This window comes from Balearica regulorum, chromosome 1 (genome assembly GCF_011004875.1).
Source record: "Balearica regulorum gibbericeps isolate bBalReg1 chromosome 1, bBalReg1.pri, whole genome shotgun sequence".
Taxonomy (NCBI): domain Eukaryota; kingdom Metazoa; phylum Chordata; class Aves; order Gruiformes; family Gruidae; genus Balearica; species Balearica regulorum.
The window spans coordinates 58,324,450-58,342,367 of NC_046184.1; the positions used below are offsets into that span (position 1 = coordinate 58,324,450).

The 17,918-nt window shown below is 48.6% G+C and overlaps 1 protein-coding gene and 1 long non-coding RNA gene across 2 annotated transcripts in view; both read left to right on the forward strand.

The window, feature by feature from the left end:
* Window positions 1-3,623: 3,623 nt before the first annotated feature.
* On the forward strand, window positions 3,624-9,476 carry LOC142601983 (uncharacterized). Its single transcript, XR_012835557.1, has 3 exons — window positions 3,624-3,735; window positions 8,857-8,941; window positions 9,370-9,476. It is a non-coding gene; the product is annotated as an uncharacterized LOC142601983 (long non-coding RNA).
* A 7,101-nt stretch (window positions 9,477-16,577) lies between these two features.
* MYH9 (myosin heavy chain 9) overlaps window positions 16,578-17,918 on the forward strand; it is a 73,322-nt gene continuing 71,981 nt past the window's right edge. The window contains exon 1 of the mRNA XM_075753441.1: window positions 16,578-16,877. The gene's annotated coding sequence lies outside the window, so the exon portion shown is untranslated. The remainder of the gene's footprint in view (window positions 16,878-17,918) is intronic.

The following is a 17,918-nucleotide window of genomic DNA, read 5'->3' on the forward strand; positions in this document are numbered from 1 at the left end:
GCCTCCCTGTGACACCGTGCCCAGCCTGTGGCAGCTGGTGGTACATGGCTGACCCAAGGACACGATTTCCAGCCTCGTCCTCTGCAGCCAGGGCACGGTGTGGGTGAGCTCTGCTGGTGTTAAATCCCAGGCCTTGTTCCTCTGCCTCCTCTTTCCTTCCCTCTGCAGGGCTTTATTCCAAGACTGGCAATGAAGGTGACGTCCCCTCCAAGGAATCAATGGGCTGCGGCATTTCTGGTGAGGATGGCTGTGCACTGGAGGCTGCTGGCAGCAAATCCCCCCGCCACGGGGCTGACGGGGCAGGCAGGTTGGTGTGTCACCCGCTCTGCTAAGGGGCGTCAGCCGGGGTTTTGCATGGAGCGGATGTGCCCGGTGTTGTAATCTCACCTGGAGAACACCTGGCTGCGGTTCAGCTCCCGCCACGCTTGCCTTCGCCCATGATCTCATGGGGTTTTGCAAGTGCTGGCTGGGCACAGCCAGCCCACGGTGGGGGAGCTGCAGGGAAGGTGCAGAACATGGGGTGATTCAGCCGGGGAGGCTCTCTCCCAGCTGAGTCAGGCTTTATTCCAGTGTCTCTGTGCGGGGAGGATATGTCTACAAATTGCAGGATCCCACACAAACTGTGTCTCCCCCAGCCCCGATCCTGGCCAAAGCCAGCTCCTGCCATGGCTGCTTCCTCTTTGCGGTGCTGCTGCTCTCGTGTCAGCCCGGCAGGTTGTGCCGCCCTGATAAATCACTCGATTCCCAAGAGCGGGGACAGAGCTGCCAACGTACAGCTCCCTAGACTGAGGGGAGGGCAGTGGATGGACCAGCCACGCTGGGGGGGACCCCACCACGGATCTCATCTGTCTCCCACTGGCTTCATGTGTCCCGGTGTTTTCTCCTGCCACACATACAGCAGTACGGGTAGCGCCCAGGGTGTTTAAATCCCGAACGTCTGCATCGCAGAAAGGGTGAATGGGCTCTCCCCAGGCAATAGGACCCGGGGGTGACTGGCAGCACTGTTGGCACTTCGGAAAGCTGTGACCAAACACCTGGAAAAAGGGGCCATGGAGGCCAGGCGACTGCACAACAGTGCCCACGTGGAGATAAAGGAGGGGCAGCTTCTGGCTGTCACCCGTGGGCGCCTCTCAGCAGCCCCTCGAGCTCAGTCTGGGGGCACTGGGAAACAAAATGCCGACTAATGGGGCTGTTCTCCTGCCCCATTTGTGTCCTGGCCTCCGGTGGCTCTGCCCTCTCTCGCGCCAGGACAGGGGGATGGGACAGGAAGGCCCTCGTTATTCAGGACTTGCTAATTAGACGGGAATGTTATCTCCAGCCCAGATGTCAGCTCTGACCTCCCTCTAACCTTCTTCTGCAAATCAAAACAGATGCAACTCTGTTTGTTTTAAAATAATAAAAATAAGCATTTGGGATAAAGCAGGAAAACCTGGCCCTGGGGGTACGGCTGGGGAGGGAGGAGGGCACGCGACCAGATAAGCCTGGTGAGATATGCCAGGCTGCAGAGCTGAGAGGGACGGGCCACCCTGGGCAGTGAACAAAGTCCCATGGGTTATGGTGGCATTTTAGGCCCTCTAACCTATATCCAGCAGTCGTGGGGGCGCAGACATGACTTCCCATCCCATCCCAGCTGAGCCCCATTGGTCCAGAGGTGGAACTGATGGGGAAGGTGAGCTGAGTTTGTATTTTACCTCCTTGCCTTGCTTTGGGATTGACCAAAAGGTCTCAAAAGGAGATGCTGATCCCTGGAATGAGCTCTGCGTTTCAAACCTGACCTGACTGCTCATGCCACCTAAGGCAGTCCTCAAATTGTTTCAGACTAAAGGGAGCTGGGTGACATGAACAGCTGGTGATTCCTGTCCTTGGTTTGTAGAAAAAATTGTTTTGTTGCATTTCTGTAATAATTTACTATAGCTGGGGAGCAAACTTTGCCCAGCTCAGAACTAGGCCAGATCTCTGGGTGCCTCAACCTATGTTAACCCAGGTTTACGTCTCTGTTCTCCATAGCAGACTGCATTGCTTCGCTTCCCCCTTGTAAGCCCACAGCTCCAGCCTGGAGCTGAACACCACAGAGGTCTTTACCCAACACCCCTTGTCCTTCTGTGTCAGACATCCAGGCGCCCTGGGCTGCAGCACCGAAGTTCCTTATGAGAGAGGCCTGATGGCAGTTCTTGCTGCAAAATGAGGAGTGGATGTGACCAGCCGAGAACCAGCACTGTCAGGCTTTCTCATTCTGCTGCAGCCTCTGTATCTTGTGGCAGCTGCTGGTCCAGCCTTGTCCACCCACATACCCTGAACTGCCCCAAGCCCTCTCTCCAGGGACTCCTCCTGATGGGGCTTTCAGCTGTGTAAGGTGGCCTGGGAAGAGCTGAGCTGCACACACAGCCGGCAGTGCAGAGATGTCCTGTCCCTGCCTCCCTCTTCCCTCCCTGCCTGCAGATCATGTCCATGACCTATTTGTTAGCCTCATACCTGATATCTCATATCCTTGTGGTGCATTTCCCCCATCCACAGCCTGGAACTCATCTCAGCTTTCCCCATTTCCCACCTTTTATGAAGACTTCAGAGGGATCGCTCACCACGCCACAATCCTGATATTGCAAAAGGCACTGCTGATTTGCAGTTACACATCATTTTGCCTACCATTATCCCCAAGACAGCAAAAAGGTAAAAGTTTTGAGGTCTTCCTTCTTGCTTGCCTCCTTTCATATCACCTGCTGGCCCACTGAGTAATGGGTGCTCTTTTTTACACTCTGAAGGTTGTGCCTCACAGTTATGACATCATGGCAGTGATGTATCGCCCTCAGGCAACATCACCAGAGCAGAACATGATTTCTGTTGTCTTCCAGTCCCAGCTACTGCCTGGTACACCCTGTCTCCCCAAGCTCCAGGGTTACTGAAGCAGAGTAATGACTGAGATGTGAGTAATCGAGAAGCTACCTGACCAGATTTAGATCTGACTGTAAACATCTTCTCTGATAACAACGGGAAGGAGGATCTGAGCCACTGAAGGAGAAGGACAGTGCACAGACATCCCTGGGTACGCATATGGACACAGCATATGGACAGTACAGCTCTGCTCACAGAAACCAGCAGAGCTTCCCGGACTTGAGTGAATTTGCACCCATTTTTATGACCTAAACTTCTGAGCCAATATTTACATGATAGGCGGATGCATTGACTCCCTGTGTGACACAGTGTATGTGCCCTAACACGGGCTGGTACTGTGCATGCACACCCCAACAAACGCACTCACAAAAACTCGTCCTTTTACAAGTAGGCAGACACCTGTTCTTCTCCAGGAGGTGAGACGGACAACTCCTCAGGCTGCTTCAGGATAGTCCTTTGCGTTTGGCAAGAGGGACATTAACAAATGGGAGTGACTCCACTGGAGGAGCATGAAGCTGGCCAGGGAGCTGGAGCATCTGACACATAAGCAGGGGCTGAGGGAGCTGGGTTGTTTTGCAAAGAGAGGAGATAGCTTCTAAGGGGGGTTATCTAATTGCTGTCTTCTACTACTCAAATGGAGGTTATGCAGAAGGGAGAGTCAAATTGTCAGATGACAAGAAGCAAGAATGGAGATTGTGGATTTGCCACTCTCAGAGGTTTTCAAACCCCAGCTGGATATGGCCCTGAGCACCTTGATCTAACCTTAAGGCTGGTCCTGCTCCAAGCAGGTGGTTGGACTGGAGACCTCCAAAGTTACCTCCTGCACTACATGATGCTGTGATTTTGGTAATCCTACATGTTTGGCAATAGATGTTCCTTAATTCAGATGCTGATTGCAAGCACTTGCATGTGGGATGCTATAACAACCCCTGTGACAGCCACACAGCTGCAGTAAATTCATTCACGGTACCACTGGAAAGGAGGCTTTCTGGCCTCTCCCAGGCTGCAATTCCCTCCTGGTTTCTGACCAGCTTATGTCTGGCTGCCCACGACTGTGCATTTCCGGTGCCTCTCTAGCACCCAGGTAGTCAAATGAACCAAGAAAATGATCAAACTGGAAACATCTCTCTTTCTTTTGGTTCAGGTTTGTTTCCGGTTGGATCAGCTGGCTGTGTCATCTGGGACTGGCAGTGGGAATGTGATGATCAGAGGAGGGAGGGGAACAGGACTTCTTCCTTCGGGGGCTGCTCAGATTTGGGTTGGCTTTGTACAGTCGTCAAGACCCAACCCTGACCCTTGTGAGGCTGAGGAGGAACACGATGGTCCACCCTTGCAGGTTAACATAACCCACGTCACTCATCCCAGGGCAAAGGGTGCACAGCTACTCTTTCTTGAGCCACAGATAGTCTGCAGGCAGTTAAGGGGTGGTTGTTGTGGTAAGCTCAGGAGAGGGGGGGATCACCTGAAATCACTCCTACCTGTGAACCACTCCCACCCCCATCTCTTCAAATATGTGGCTTGAGAACTATAAAAACTCAGTAGGTGCTAGAGAAGGTAATTACATCTGGCAGCTCAGGTGCCTCTGTGCAAACCTAGGTGTCAGAACTGGTAAGCCCGTGTGGTAGCACCTCCCCCACTCAACCCTGCACTTCTGCAACTTGAACCTCACCACAGCTATAAGAAGTGTATTATAGAGGAAGCTCTTGGTGCCTGTTTCCTCCCTTATAAAACAGACATAACTGCCTCCTGGAGAGCTAAACATGACTGATTTTGGTAAAGATGGCAGAGGGCTGGTGGTCAGCACATGCTTTGTCCTCTGAAAAGCCATCCTTCCGCAGCTCACAAGTGGTGTGTATAATCCCTGCCTCCTGCCTGCTGCTCCTTCCCAAAACATACCAGTATCCGCAAAAGGAGGTGGGTGCTGTAAGGTTTGGGTTTTTTTCTTTTTTTTTTTCCCCATGGAGAGAAATTGAGTCATACTGGGGTGATGTCCTACAGGCTGGCAGCAGGCCCAAAACCAGAGTTACAGCCTGAATACCTGCCCACCATACCCCTCTCCCCCATCCCAGCCACCATATGCATGTTGCTTAACTTTTCATGTCCTTGGTTTAACAAACTTGTGTCAGGAATTTTATGTGCATAGCAACCTTATCTGATGACAGTGACATTTTTAGCATGTTTATGTTCGGTTTTATTTGTAACCAGTTTCCAGTGTAGTTCAGCTGGGTGGATTGGACAGGGTTGAAATGTGTAGGAACACCATGCACATTGGCAGCTCAGCCAGAGATACTGGGGGGCTCTGAAGCACATCCAGAGGCAAAAGGTTCTGCAACGGAGTTTGTGCATCAGATCTGCCAGCTGCAGCCTTTCACACACTCGCTAGTGTCTGACAAGCCACACTGGGGGGGCCGAGGGGAGGGTTGTTTGTTTTTCCTCTTTTTTTTTCTTCCGGTTCTCAGTACTATCACAACCAGATGGGAATAGGTTTCCCACGTTGGTTGCAGGGGACTCTCCAACCTAGTGCTCCCAGATACTCACAACATTAGAAATGCAGACGCTTCTGCTTCACCACAGCTCTGGCTAGTAGGAGGTGTGGGGGAGAAAGGGAGGGGAGCCGGGTCATTTTGTAGTTTGAAATTTAAATTCAGCGAGGGTTCCCAGGGTTTTTCCCGGGAAGGAGGTCAGCAGCTTATGCAAGCAGATAGCCTGGGAGAAGCATGAGGAGCGCCCCTTGAGGCTCCACCTCCGCAGCTCTGCTGTGAGTGGAGTGCTCTTGCCCATATATGGCTGTAGTTGTCCCAACGAAAGCACCATAAATAGTTGTATGATCATTACCTGCCTCGCTCTGTGCAAGATTGGGCATCTTCCCAAGTCACTCTTCCTGCCTGAGGCTTCCAGGGCTCCCCCCCCAACTCCAGCTCCGGGAAGGCAACATTTCTCATGTCTCTGCTCACAGATGTGCAAGCCCAGGCCACGAGGTCCAGTTTCTTCAGGTGCTTTGCCCTGCACAACTCCTTGCCTTGGACTGTTCTACGTGTAGAAAGCCTCTTGCCTGAGACTACTCACTTGCTTTACAAAGTGCTGTGGGAGGGAGGCTGCGGCTCACGTGTCTATGCACCTTTCTTCAGCTGCTCATGGGCCAAAAGTTTCCTTAGTTTGAAGGGTGACACTTTCATTCTTCAACTGAGAGTGTATATGCAGAGGAAGGTGTAGGAGGAGAAAGAAAAACAGTACAGCAGAGCAAAACAAGACACTAGCAGAGACGGTAAGCAGCCCTATGCGAGATGTATCTGCTTGCTTCTTTTCCAGGGTGTGAGACCCCACAGGAGAGGACGCGTCCAGGCGGGGGGCTGCATGACAGGGAAGGTGCTCTGGTGACTAGCATGTAGGCAGGGATTGTACCACCTTGCTGAGCTTGGCATCGCATGGCTGTGGCACTTCTCTTGTGGGGTCCCCTGCACTCTGCGCAGCCACTGAGGATCTGGGGCACATGGGGGCATGCAGTGGGGGAGGCTTAGCTGTGCCATGTAGCCCCTGCTGCTGATCTTGAGGGAGGAGGCTGTCCTCAGGGTCTTATGTTCAGCATGTGAGCCTTCAAATGGCTACTCTCTCTGCCATCTTTTCTCTCTAGGAAAATCTTCTGGGAGCACATTGCCCTTTCCGAGATGCAGTGCGTTCCCATGGGGAATATCTAAATGCAGAGAAGACCTTGCTGTCTCCTGGAAGGAGAAGCTTATCATGATGAGGAAGACGCTGTGGGCTGAGCAGCAGTCTTAGACCAGCAATCAGCAGACCCGGTGTATCCGTCAGACAATTACTTGCCTGTTTCCTGATGTGGCTGAGTTTTACTCCTCCCCTCCTTCTCAATTTTTCTCCAAGTAATGAAGCAATTCATTGTCAGTGCATATTTTAAACACTGACTCTCTTGGTTCCTGTCTTAGACCCAGCACACACTTCCCAAAAGTTTCCTGTGGGCCCCATCTACAGCAGTTTAAACATTTTCCATCATACGTGAAGCAGCTCTGCGCTGGCATGGGGTCTTCGGTTCCCTGACTTGCCTGGTCAGTCGGGATAGGATCCTGTACCCAGTCCCTGCCTGGGACCTGCTGCAGGCATTAGGGCCATTCTCAGCCTTTCCTTATTTCTGATTGCTCTCTCACGCTGAGTTTGTCTGGTTTGTTTGAACTTGAAAGCTCTTTGGGGAAAGCAACAGGAGCTGATCTTGGCTTGAGAATCAGTCTGTGCTACTGCAACACAGTGAGAAAGGAGGACTGTGGTTTGAGGTGCAGCAATAAAGGGGGGAATGCCTATCATCACCAGATACCTTCTCTAGACTATCCTCAGTCTGTTCCAGAGAGGAGAGGCAAGATTGTTCCCAATGAGAACTACTGTTCTTGGGAGGCTGCCACCAAGAATTATGAGTTTTCCTCTAAATGGTCTTTTCCAGGTCTGCTGGCAGGCCAGGAGACACAGATCCTGTTGGGAACATAGCTTGAGCTACTCTTTTCCGCAGTCTGACATAAATGCTGCTCACCTGCTTTCTGGGCAGCTCCTTGGACACAAAGGCAACCTTCAGGGAAGACAGATGATGCCCCTCATCTATGCTTGAATATCTGGGTGTCTTCTACATTATAAAGGTATTGGCTAAACAGCACTATCCCAGGCAGCAAAAGGAGTGTGACGCTGGAGACTGAATCATAATATGCTTCTCCTGATACTATGGGTTAAAGTGCCTCACTCGACCTTTCTCCAGAAACAGAGAACAAGATTAGAGAGCAGTGGCGTGAAAGGTTTCATGCCAATGCAAGGTGTAAAACATTTAGCATTAAGATGGCAGTTGTCCTTACAGTACACTTTTCCACCATTGGGATTGCCTCTTTGAGGCAGAAGTTCTGCCCCAAGCTCCTGGGTTTCTTCCTTCCCTTGCTGGGAGGCAGGGGGCGGGGGGCGGAAGGAGACATACCAGTGCCAGGGTGGTTGGTGCGTGCCAAGAGGTGAGGTCATTGCCATCAGGAGGAAGCATAGTGTTGGCAGGGAGGAGGGCAGAGGCCTCTCCCTTCCCAGCTGTTGTATTTCTGGGTCTGAGCACATGCTGAGCAGCTAGCCAGGACACTGGCAGGCAGAAAGCTGTCCGAGGCCAAGCAGAGCCCTCTTTTTAAAGCAATCTTTGCTTTGCAAATGGAATGGATGGAGAGGGACTGGAGGAATTTCACAGCCTCTCTGGCTTTCCTACATTTCCTCCTCCTGCAGGGGTGAGGGTAGCACTCATTTCAGAGCACACAAACCCAGATCACATTCTGTCCCATCCCCAGGCATTTATACCCAGAGTCATTTCCAGGGGACCATAATCTAGATTTTCAGTTTTAAAGGAGACTTTACAGTGATCTGAAAAGACCTTGGACTCCTGTATCCTGAAGAAGCACAAAAAAAGGCATCTTTAAGTGCTTCTAATTATACCTTTTTTTTTTTTCCTCCTCCTGCTTTACATATTTTCCTGCTTGGTTTTTTTTCTTTTTTTTTTCTTTTCTTTGCTAATTAGAAGACTAATTTTAGAAATTAGTCATGTCCACTCTGGAAAACTAATAGAAAATTAGTAAAAATGTGGTAGCATGAAAATGGAAGTAAGCCTGGGGAAAGGTAATTGTTCGTAACTGAGGGGTTTTGTTAACTCCTGTGCCTAATTAACACACTACAAAGAGGAGCTTTTGTTGAAACTTCCACACCCTGCTTTCTCAATTAAGGTACAAGAGAGATCATAATAAAATGAGCTTGGAGACAGCTGGTATGTCCCCTAGCAAAGCCAAACCTGATTTAGCATTCCTTAAGTAAAAAAAAAACCACCATGCACAACCTTCTTTTCCTGTATATGATTCTTTTTTCTCCATGTAATGCAAAGGTCTTTCTCATGGATTCCTAGTGGGAACAAAAACCTTAAAATTATGATCCTCATTGCTGATGTGTTTTTAGCCCACAGGAAAAAGGGGCTGGGATGATTATTTTCAGAGTTATGATGGCTGCTAGAAGAAACTTTGCAGGAAAGCTGAATCATGGGGTGAGCATCTTGTTTTCATTTTTCTGTGTTTTGCTGTGCCACATCTAAGGGGCAGCTTATGAAAATTCAAAAGGCTTTTATACATGTACATTCCTCTATAAAGAGTCAAAGAATTATAGGCTTCTGTGCTGTCTTGCAATTAGCCACAAACTTATGTACAGGTGTGTGTTTCAAGCTCAGTGTTAGATGCTGCTGTAATCAGGAGAATGATAGAGTAGCAAGAGGTTTAAGGATGCTTTTACTCCATGTGTAAACAGAAAAGACAAGGAGGGAGTGGACAGGATTTACCATGGGCTGAATGCCTTGACCCACTAGGTAGAAGAGAGCAGAGCTATTTTCTTTCATGCTTTAGATTTGTATCATGCTTGGATCTGTGAAAAGTTCAAATGCTCTCTTCCACAAAAAAAACCTTTTTTTTTTTCTCTGAGCTGGTGCAGAAGGCAGCAGTGCCTACAGGACTCCTTCCACCCCAGCCTAACACAAGCTGCTACCTCACGTAAGGAATTTCACAAGAAGCCCCCGAGCACCTCTGTCCTGTGGGTTTGGTTTCTCTAACACTCTCCTGTCTCGAGGTAGCTAAGATATATTGCAGAGCAGGTGCTAGCCTGCAACTGGACAGCCCAGTAGCCTGCTACTCCTCAGTGAGGTACTGATTTTTGACAAGAATTGTGTGTTATGCGAACACACAGGATGCTCAGTGAGTTGCTTTCTTTGTTCCTGACTAATCCCAGGAAACGATACTCTGATAAATGGGAAAGAAGGTGGCTGTGTTAAATGGAGCTCTTGTCTGCACCTCTGCTAACAGGTGGTTTCCCACAGTGATGGCACCTCATGTATCTGTTGGTATTTTCTCACATCCTACAAAGCTAACACCTCAGTAAGTCCTAGCTAGTTTTCTGCCTTCTGTGCCAGCGCTCAGTTCAGTTTTCTGGTCCATCCACCTGACCCAAACAGGGGGCTGAGAGTAAGGGCAACACACGGATCTTCTTTGTGCCCAGCTTCCTGCACTGGCCCATATGTTTCCAAAGGCAGAGCAGACCGGCAAAGCCATACAGAACAGTCCACGCTGACAGTGGGAGGCCAGAGGAGCTGGGAGAATTGAGGAGGCTCTCAAGGGAGCAGGAAAGAAGTCCCAAATGTGGGAGGGAATCTTGGCAGAAATGAAAGGGGGGTTGTTGAGCAAAGTATGCACTGGCTCCAGACGCACAGAGCTTGCAATATGTTATACTGAGAATCCGTGGGTGTGTTTATAAGACCTGCTGCTGACTTGCAAGCACAAAGGATGTAGCCTCCTCTTATCAGAAAAATGTGGGCTTCATTCTTGCAGAAGAGGGAGAACGAATGCTTGTGTAATTTCACATTGAGTCTTCTTTCTGGCAGTAGCCTGAAAGAATGGTCTCAAACTTTGGCTTTCACCGGACTGTCTTTGGTTTCTGGCAGACAAAAGTGGTGTCTTAAATTGTGGCAGGCTATAAACGAGTTAGTTCCCCTGCAGTTCCCACAACAAAGCTACAATGAGAATCTGGATGACTTTCTACAGCACTGGAAAAATCCCTTTTTCCTAGCATCTCTTGGGCATACTAGAATATTTCAAGCTAGTTTCACTTTGTCCTCAGCCAGCTCCCTGGAATGAGAACCACAGAACCACTTCATTTGAGCAAATATTTGGCCTTGATTACAATTGCAGGCTGAGCCCAAAACCAAACAGCAAACATGAAGTAAGCTAAGAGGCACCATTGGTGGAGCAAAAGCTCACACAGTAACCTCAGGAAAGGAAGCAAGCTGAAAGTAGGGGCGCTCTCATGTTTTTGTAGGGAGGAAAAAAATAAGGGGAGACTAAATTCCTGCTACAGGAAGATGTTTCAGGAGAGGAAGAGGGAAGCGAACATCCAGTTAGATGCCTTTTGTTTAGAGGTCCATAAAGGTGACTGATGCTGAAAAGCAATTTAAATCCATGGGGAAAAAAAAAAAAGCGAAGTAGATAAACACCATCACCTTTAGGTATTCTCTGAACTTAGTCCTGTTTTCCACATAGCGTAGTCACCTTGCTACTGAATTCTTGGTTCTGTGAAAACATGGCCCAGCCTCAGATGTAGGGAAGGAAGAGAGAAGCAAAGGTGGCATAAAGCTCTCCACAGCCCTGCCTTATCAGGACAAATTAAACAGTGTTTACATGGATTTGTCAACCTCTTTAAAGTATTTTTTCCTTATCAATATCTGACCTAAACCTGGCAAGTATGTTTGCTACCTGAGCATCATACACATGATAGATGCAGGGTGACAGAGGGGCTGGGGAGGGATGTTATTCTCCTGTCAGCTTATCCTCTGCTGAGTAAGAATGCCCCCAAGCCCTTCTAAACTCAGGAATCTGAAGCATTTCTTACCCTCTCTGAGCAAGGGAGAAGGAAAAGGAGGTATTTGACATGTTAATAAAGGATCCTTGGCAATTGTTGAACCAAGGGAGCTGTGAGGCCAGGACAGACAAGTCTAAAATTACATGCATCGTACTTGCTGAATTATCACTGAAGGAGCTAAGCCATAACAGATTGTGTGAAAATGCTTGATTTGTTTTCTGCAGCAAAAACTTGCTGTGCTTATTTAAGGCAGGTAACAGGATGTGTTCTGCTGGTGTTTTGGACAAGTCTGGGTAGGCCCAAGGCAGAAGATTCAGATTCCAGATGTCAGTTTTGGGGCAAAAATACTTTTTCTGGATGGTTGTATTACTGTTGGCTCTTTTGTATAATGTGGAATGCCAGCTTTCTCCAAATTTAAAGCTGAATAGAAAATAGTGAGCAGCAAGAGAACAAGGCCAGAAGAAACAAGGTTAGGAAGGGGATATACTGAACTAAGAAATGCCTGTTGTTTAGCATTGTGCTTATATCCAGATGGCAGAGATGATTATATTAGAATTCCTTGGAGGTAAAGAGCTCTAGGCCATTATTCTTAGTATGTCAGATCAGGAATGTGGTGTCTCTAACCATGCATAATAGAGTTGTAATCTCATATCAGGTTTTGGAGAAACTCACAAGCTCCAAGAATAGAGTTTTCCTCTGCCTAAGACACAAGTTTTCATTTAGGTGTGTTTCTGAGGACACTTCCATGACTTCAGTCCCAGCACAATTGTTTGATAACCTACTTCCCCAATAAAGGTCCCTTCTACAAGATGGTGTCACTCCCATTTTATCAAAAGGGGGGACTCTGGCACAAGATAAATAAACTTACTGCTCTACCTAAGTGATGGGTAGAGATTTATGCCTCTGAACGGTATGCCAAATGAACAGAGATGCTGTGTGTAAGCACTGTTTTTCAGCCGCAGATCTTGTCATTAATGTGTTAAGAAAGTAAAACCATGTTCCTTTTTTTACTAAAGCTAAAGCAAGAACCACAATGAGGGAGCAGAAGTTCAGCGAGTTGTTCACACAGGATTGTGTGGGTGGAGGGTTGTGGAGAGGTGAAAAGTAGAATAACTGTTTTAAATGCTAAAGTATGCCAGGTACGGCTCCTCCCCAGTCTTGGGGTGCAGGTATAGTTCCCTCTTAAATTTTCTCCATCAGCAAAGTCAAACACTCCTGTCATGGTGCCTCAGTTTAATCCCGTCAGTTGTGCTGATGCATCTCTCTGTGGGCCTGTAAACTAGATCAGTGAACTGATCTTTTTTCTTAACCTTTTTCAGCTCTATTTCAGTGATCCAGTTTACAATATGGCTTTTGAAACATCTGCATCAGCACCGCTGGAGCAGTGGTAAACTATGACACAGCACTAGGAACAAATGGTTAGTGGGAGGACAGACAACATCTTAAACCAGCTTTGCTGATGAAGAGGGCATGATGGAATCACACCCTGACATACGAAAATGAGCCAATTAAGCCATACCTTTTCCACAGCCATGCCATAAGTTGGGTAGTCTTGCTAAGGGTAACATCATTCTGTAAGAAAAGGGATACCCTCCTCCTAACATCTGCTACTGGCTGCTTCTGAGACAGGTTACTGGGCCACGTTTCCCTTAGTGTGCTGCAGTGCAGCTCCTTTATGTCAGCTGCTCCTGGTAGAATTTGGATGAACGGAGCTAGAACTTGGGCTTAAATGGTTAGTTGCTAAATTTGGAAGCTCTGACCCTGCAGTGGAAACATCACTTGCTTTCAGTCCTTCCATATCTTAAGTTCAGGGTTTCCCACCTTCTGCACTCTCACAATTTGGATTTGGCATTTGTTATGGGAGCAGAACAATAAAGAATTGATGTAAGGGGAAAAGGAAGTTATGTGCTAAGAGATGGTGCCTAAATTGCAGACAAATTTCAGACTGTTAAGAAGGTGTAGGCGTGAAGTCCAGAGACATGCGTGTGTGGCTTTCTTCTTCTACAGACCGACCTCAAAAGAGCCATTTCCTTTTGTTATGGTACATGAAAACTCTTCAAGTTCTCACCTGCATTTATAGCTGCTGCTTTGTATGGTTGTACATATTAAAGCTACTCCATAACTGCCTTTTTTGAGGAATTCTAATTATGAATCTGCACTGAAACTACTGGTGTTTCAGGCTTTTGCAAAAGCAGAGCTCAGGGTTCTTAGCAATACCAGATTGTGACATTTTCCAGATCCATACACGTGCGGTTTCTGTCTACATCCACTGTGGTTAGTTATTTAGCAATGTGACTTCTCTGATAAAGTAAACACCTTTTGTCTCTGTTACTCTTCTTGTTTCACTCCCCTGAGCTCATCAGTAAGAAACTACTTTTGGAAGGGATTTCTTCTGCCTCGCAAAGCATTGGAAATTATTCACCAAAATGAATTTAGCCACTTTACCTGTTTGTCAGATACAGAAATCAAATGTCCCTGCATTTATTGTTGATCACAGAAGTGCAGGCTTCTCCCAGGGATTGTTCTTTGCCAACAAACTTAAGCCCAATTGTCTTGGTTTAGACCAGTGTAGGGGAAAACACTGTAGTTCAAAGCAGGCATTTGTTTGGTCTGCAGTTAAGGCTGGCAAATTGAAGAGGCATCTCTGGTTGCTCACTACTTAACACATTTTTTCCCCTCTAGAAATAGTACAGTACCATTGATTTACTCCTACCAAACTGGTAAATCTGTCTGCCATTGAGATGATGTTTTCCAGAATTCAATGACCATTACACCTTTGTTCTTCCAAAGGATGCTGGCTTGCAAACATCGATGGAAAATGTGAGTGAAGTTGATCAGAAGGATCCAAATTAACATCCTGTAAATTTGTAGAAAGTAACAGATGTATAAAATTAACGATAGCTTTTTTAGTCATACTTGTTTCTCTCTGAGGTGTGTCTCCTTTTCCGGGTAACTTCCTGCCACCAGATCAACACAAAAACCTGTTGCACTTATTTTCAAAGTAATCAAGCTATGGAAAACAGACATTCCAAATCTGACTTGCCTCAACTACCACGCATCTACAAATCTGACCACGATGGAAATACAGAGTGTTCAAAAGAGGTGGGATGATACACTTTTTGTTAAGGGGAAGGATGGTGTAAACCTGCAGCAGTCTTTGTTCTGAGCTCAGTTTTGATGCTTTACTGCTGAAGTCTTCAAGAAAGTTTTGATATTGATTAAACAGAAGTGGGATCAAGTTCTCAATTTTTTTTTTAAAAAAAAAGGCAAAAAAAAAGTGCCAAACCTTAAGAAGAGAGTCCAGACTGACCTTAGACTTAAATCTTAGCATCAGGAAGAGCACAGTACATATGAGAGTCAGAAAAGAATAAAAACATTTAAAATGCCCAGTATCATATGCTCTTCAAAAATAACTTTGTGGCAGCCTCTTTATGCCTGTGTTTCATGCTTGCAGTCATTATCTTTTATTTCCTACATTACTGCCGCTGTCAGTTCGTTCTGCCTCTTGTAATTTGTTTTTGCAGCTAAGACCTGCTATTTTTCTCCTTTAAAAGCTTTATTTAGACTCGATACTGACTGCTTTCCTTTGCTTACCTCTCCTTTCTCAGCCCCTTGGCTGTAGAGGTCGCCTCTCCTGTTCTTAAAACAGTAGTCACCTGTATATGTAGTATATGTATATATATGTGGTATATGTAGTCACCTCCACTATTTTCATTCTGCGTCATTTTCATGGTAGAATTTAAAACTCTGTTGTTCAACCAGTAAATATCCTTTCCATCTGTTGGTCACTTTTTTTCATGGATCAAAATGAGTCACTGGATACTGAAGACTGTTTCACCATCTAAAGTATCTGGTTATGTAGGTACCTTTGGTTGTCATAATTCCAGCTTCCTTTCATTTTCTGCTTTGATGTACTAGTGAAGACCTATCCTGTATGTTCCCTCCTCACTGCCAAATTAAATTCTCTTTTTGTACCTGCATTTAAATTTCTCATCTCTGCCTTTAACAATGACACCTCTGTATCCCCGATACTCATCTGTAGAAACCTTTCAGTGATTTCTCCCACTGCCTTTTGTGTCTTAAGATACAAAGGTCTAGCATTGTTTCCAAACTGCTGCAGTGAATCTTTCTAAGCCTGAAGTGTTTCACTTAGACAAGAGATGCTTACTCGAGACACTTCTCTGCTAACCTCCCTCTTTATTGAAACCTCTTTCACTTGGTTTGCCTCTTCCACATGTAACTTTGATATTGTCAGCAGTAAACTTCACCTTATGTTTTCAGTCGTTGGCACTTAACGTCTGCAAATCTGCCCTCCTCGCAGGAAGCCCCAAAAGAAGGGAGCCTTGTATCTTTGCATGCTTGTAAATGCACAATAAACCTCATCTGCAGAGCTGGATCTGACATATGGACTTATATATGCTGTACTCTTTTCAGGACTTTATAGTCTTGCATCTTGGCTACTGCTTCCTTCACTTGTCCTGAAGTTCAGCCTTGAAGAGCACTGTAGTAAATGCAAAGAGGCAGAATTACGTCAATTCTATTTTTTTCACACCTCTACTGTTTTGGCATGCCTTTTTTAATACACTGCAAGCCTCCTCTGACACACGCCCTGCCTGTTCGAACCCCTCAGCAGCACCAGGGGCTGCTTATGCCGATACTTCTGCTTCAGTTCTGTTCCTTTATCGGATGAAAGGAAACTCTGACTTGCATCTCCTTATCGCGGTTATTTTACACTATAAGACAACAGGGTTGGGTGGGGACTTTTTGACCGGGTGGAGATCCCCCCCCCCCCCCGTCCCATTTCCGAGTGCTTCTGGCACGGCCTCCGGAGGACGGGGCTGCAGCCCATCGCCCTGCTCTACGGGAGGCTGACCCCGAGTTCCCTTCTCCCCGGCCTGGGGGCACGCTGGGGCCGGCGCACCCGAGGCCCTCCGGAGTGCCAGCGAGGCAGCGCTTCCGGAAGGGCAGAGCCTGGCGCGGGCCGGTGCCCGCCCGGCGCGGGGCATTGTGGGGCCCGCGGGGTTGGCCTGGCACGGGGGGTTGTGGGAGCAGCTTGGCACGGCTCAACCTCGTGGGGGGGGGGAAGGGGAGCGGGGAGCTTGGGCAGGGCCCCGTGGCCGGCGGGGGGAGGCCGGGGTGCGCCGCCTGCCCCTCCCGAGCCCCTCGGCGGCCGCTGCCGGCCTGCGCTCCGCCGGAGGGGGTTGCGCTGGCGCGCTGAGGGGTAGGGCTCCGCGCGCGCCCGAGCGTTGCTAACCTCCCCCTTTCCTCAACGGCTCGCCGCTTCCTTAACGGCTCTCCTCCGCTCTGCCCCCCGGCTCCTATTGGCGGCGACGTCCGTCAGCTCTAGGCAGCCGGCTACGCTATTGGCTGGCAGGGCCGCGGGGAGGGGGGTGGCGAGGGCGGGGCGGTGGCGTTGCTGGGCCGCGGCGGCTCCTCCCGGCCGGCGCTTCTCAGTGCCGGTGAGCGAGAGGCGGTCGCGGTGCCTGCGGGAGGAGCCGGCAGCGTGAGGATACCACTCTCTCGCTGCGAGGAGCGCAGCCGCCGTCGCGGCGTTTCCCTCCCTCCGCCGTAGCCGGGCTCAGGTGAAGCCGATCGGGTGGGGCGGTGGGTGCGGGTGGTCCTGGTTTGTCCCCCCTGGCGCCGCGCTTCTCCCCTCGCGGGTTTCGCGCCTCTTTGTCCTGCTGGGGCGAGAGGGTGCCGCTCTCCCGCTGCTCTCCTCCGCCTTCTCCGCGGAGTCGGGTGGGAGGTAGCCCGGCTGGGCGCCCATCTACCGTGCCCGGGGTGCTCCCCCTTTCATTTGGGGGCGTGTGTGCCGCCGCGTCGTGCGCTGCACGGTTGCGTTATGCCCAGGGAGTTGCCTCTCCTCCCTCCACGCCCTGCTAACTGGCCTTCACCGAGGTGGGGTGGCGTTATTCGCGCTCTTTTTCACCGGATCGTCCTCTCTCCCCTCCCTCCGGTGCGTGTCCCTGCTTCCCCCCCACACCTCGCGTTTTAAGTGTCCGTCCTTTGGAAGTAACGGGCAGGAGAAAATAGGACCGTTTGGCAGCTGTCAGGGCTGTAGCCTGAGTCACAGGCTGACAATCCTCCTGCAGACATTGCAATGGGCTTGGCTTCCGCCCTCAGATCTTGACTTCCTCGTTCGGTTTGGTCTGTACAGTGAAGCCAGGAGAGAGGGAGTGACAGGACAAGATGAAGCTTGCAGTAAAAACTCTTGCAGATAGCTTGTGCTTTCAGGCATCATCTCTAACCGAGTAGGAAAAGTTTTCCGGCTTTTAGCGATATCGTTACCGACCTGTCTCCAGTAGGTGTGGAAAGTAACAAGTTTCATAGCCCCCGAGGGTGGTGTGTACCCAGTGGGTTTAATAAGGGTTGCTCCTAATTTGCCTAAACACTGGGTAAAATGAGTTTTAAAGCAATATCATGCTTCTGGTAATAAAGTGGAATTCTTCAGAAGTGAACTGCATTGGTCGGGAAGCTCTTCATACAGTGGCTGTTAAATTCCTTTTTCTTTCTTGCAGTTCCTTTCCTTCCTCCTTTTTTTCTCTTGGAACACCATTTGTGCTCTTCATTTTTCTTTTTCCATAGGTTTTTCTTCTGAATCCTATGTTATGGTGTCCTGAGCC